We start from the raw sequence: 3,790 nt of genomic DNA, 5'->3' as shown, positions 1-3,790 counted from the left end.
ATGAGTATTCTTCCTCTGAAGAGGATGAGTATGTCACTGAAGAGCAAGTTACTAAATACCTTGGAGCAATCATGAAGCTAAATGACAAGTTATTTGGTAATGAGACTTGGGAGGATGAACCCTCTTTGCTCACCAAAGAACTGGATGACTTGACTAGGCAGAGATTACCTGAAAAGAGATAGGACCCTGGGAAGTTCTCAATACCTTGTACATTAGGCACCATGACCTTCGAAAAGGCTCTGTGTGACCTAGGGTCAAGCATAAACCTCATGCCTCTCTCTGTAATGGAGAAGCTAGGGATCTTTGAGGTACAAGCTGCAAAAATCTCACTAGAGATGGCAGACAATTCAAGAAAACAAGCTTATGGACTTGTAGAGGATGTTCTGATAAAAGTTGATGACCATTACATCTCTGCTGATTTCATAGTCCTAGAGACTGGGAAGTGCATGGATGAATCCATCATCCTTGGCAGACCCTTCCTAGCCACAGCAAAGGCTGTGATTGATGTGGACAGAGGAGAATTGATAATTCAAGTGAATGAAGAATCCTTAGTGGTTAAGGCTCAAGGATATCCCTTTGTAACCATGGAGACGAAGCATGAAGAGCTTCTCTCAAAACAGAGCCAAACAGAGGCCCCACAGTCAAACTCTAAGTTTGGTGTTGGGAGGCCACAACCAAATTCTAAGTTTGGTGTTGAACCCCCACATTCAAACTCTAAGTTTGGTGTTGGGAGGTTCCAACATTGCTCTGAGTATTTGTGAGGCTCCATGAGAGCCCACTGTCAAGCTAATGACATTAAAGAAGCGCTTGTTGGGAGGCAACCCAATCTTATTATATTTATCTATTCTCTTTTGTTATTTTATATTTTCTGTAGGTTGATGATCAGAGAAGTCACAAAATCAATTGAAAAAGCAAAAACAGAATGAAAAACAGAAAGAAAAACAGCACACCCTGGAGGAGAATTTGCTGGCGTTTAAATGCCAGTGAAGCTAGCAAATGGGCGTTTAACGCCCAGTCTGGCACCATTCTGGGCGTTTAACACCAGAAAGGGGCACCAGACCGGCGTTAAACGCCAGGAAAGGGCAAGAAGTTGGCGTTAAACGCCAAAAATGGGCACCAGCCCGGCGTTTAACGCCAGAATTGGCATGAAGAGCAATTTTTTCTCGCCACTTGGTGCAGGGATGACTTTTCCTTGACACCTCAGGATCTGTGGACCCCACAGGATCCCCACCTACCCCACCACTTTCTCTCTTCTTCACCCATTCACCAATCACCTTAACAGCTCTTCGTTCTTCACCCATTTACCAATCACCTCAACACCTCTTCCCCAAAAGCCCTTCACCTATCAAATCCCATCTTTCTCTTCACCACTCACATCCATCCTTCATAAAACCCCACCTACCTCACCATTCAAATTCAAACCACTTTCCCACCCAAACCCACCCTCCCATAGCCGAACCCTACCCCTCTCTTCACCCCTATATAAACCCCTCTTCACTCCTTCATTTTCACACAACCTAAACACTACTTCTTCCCCTTTGGCCGAACCACAAAGCCATTTCCATCTCCTTCATTTCTTCTTCTTCTACTCTCTTCTTTCTTCTTTTGCTCGAGGACGAGCAAACCTTTTAAGTTTGGTGTGGTAAAAGCATTGCTTTTTGTTTTTCCATAACCATTTATGGCATCCAAGGCTGGAGAAACCTCTAGAAAGAGGAAAGGGAAGGCAAAAGCTTCCACCTCCGAGTCATGGGAGATGGAGAGATTCATCTCAAGGGTGCATCAAGACCACTTCTATGAAGTTGTTGCCTTGAAAAAGGTGATCCCCGAGGTCCCTTTCAAACTCAAAAAGAGTGAATATCCGGAGATCCGACATGAGATCCGAAGAAGAGGTTGGGAAGTTCTTACCAACCCCATTCAACAAGTCGGAATCTTAATGGTTCAAGAGTTCTATGCCAATGCATGGAGAACCATGATCAAAGTGTGAACCGGGACCCAAAGAATTGGCTTACTATGGTTCGGGGGAAATACTTGGATTTTAGTCCGGAAAATGTAAGGTTGGCATTCAACTTGCCCATGATGCAAGGAGATGAACACCCTTACACTAGAAGGGTCAACTTTGATCAAAGGTTGGACCAAGTCCTCACAGTCATTTGTGAAGAGGACGCCCAATGGAAGAGAGATTCAAGAGCAAAGCCGGTTCAATTGAGAAGGCATGACCTCAAGCCTGTGGCTAGGGGATGGTTGGAGTTTATCCAACGCTCAATCATTTCCACTAGCAACCGGTCCGAAGTTATAAGGTGGCGGACAAGTCCTCTACCTTGGCAAGGTTAGCCTTTCCTCATCTCATTTTCCACCTCTGTTATTCAGTTGGAGTTGACATAGAGGGAGACATCCCCATTGATGAGGACAAGTCCATCACTAAGAAGAGGATGGAGCAAACAAGAGACCCCTCTCATCATCAAATCCATGAGATGTACATGAGGAAGCTCATCATCAAGAAATCCCTGGGATGCCTTAAGGGATGCACTTTCCTCCCAACAACTATTGGGAACAACTCAACACTTCCCTAGAAGATTTGAGTTACAATGTGGATCAATTAAGGGTTGAACATCAAGAGCACTCCATCTTCCTCCATGAAATTAGAGAAGATCAAAGAATCATGAGAGAGGAGCAACAAAGACAAGGAAGAGACATTGAGGAGCTCAAGTACTCCATAGGATCTTCAAGAGGAAGAACAAGCCGCCATCACTAAGGTGGACCCGTTCTTTAATCTCCTTGTTCTTTATTTTTCTGTTTTTTTCGAAAATTTATGCTTATGTCTATTCATATTTGTGTCTTATGATCATTAGTGTCTTAGTGTCTATGCCTTAAAGTTATAAATGTCCTATGAATCCATCACCTTTCTTGAATGAAAAATGTTCTTAATTGAAAAAGAGAAGAATTGCATGAATTTTGAATTTTATAATAGTTTAATTATTTTGATGTGGTGGCAATATTTTTGTCTTCAGAATGTATGCTTAAACAGTGCATATGTCTTTTGAATTTGTGGTTCATGAATGTTGGCTCTTGAAAGAATGATGAAAAAGGAGACATGTTACTGAGGATCTGAAAAATCATAAAAAAATGATTCTTGAAGCAAGAAAAAGCAGTGAATACAAAAAAAGAGAAGGAGAAAAACGAAAAAAAATTCTGAGTTCCTAAAGAAGCCAATCATTCTGAATTTCAAAGGATAAAGTGAGATGCCAAAACTGTTCAGAGGCAAAAAGCTAAAAGCCCCGCTCATCTAATTAATACTGATCTTCATAGATATTTTTGGAATTCATTGCATATTCTCTTCTTTTTATCTTATTTGATTTTCAGTTGCTTGAGGACAAGCAACAATTTAACTTTGGTGTTGTGATGAGCGGATAATTTATACGCTTTTTGGCATTGTTTTTAGTATGTTTTAGTTAGTTTTTAGTATATTTTTATTAGTTTTTAGTTAAAATTTACTTTTTTGGACTTTACTATGAGTTTATGTGTTTTTCTGTGATTTCAGGTATTTTCTGGCTGAAATTAAGGGACTTGAGCAACAATCTGATTCAGAAATTAAAAAGGACTGCAGATGCTATTGGATTCTGACCTCCCTGCACTCGAAGTAGATTTTCTAGAGCTATAGAAGCCCAATTGGCGCGCTCTTAACGGCGTTGGAAAGTAGACATCCTGGGCTTTCCAGCAATATATAATAGTCCATACTTTGCCTGATATTTGATCGCCCAAACTGGCGTTCCAAATCAGCTCAAAACTGCCC

The sequence above is a fragment of the Arachis duranensis genome, chromosome 7, assembly GCF_000817695.3.
Source record: "Arachis duranensis cultivar V14167 chromosome 7, aradu.V14167.gnm2.J7QH, whole genome shotgun sequence".
NCBI lineage: Eukaryota > Viridiplantae > Streptophyta > Magnoliopsida > Fabales > Fabaceae > Arachis > Arachis duranensis.
This window is presented reverse-complemented; position numbering follows the sequence as displayed.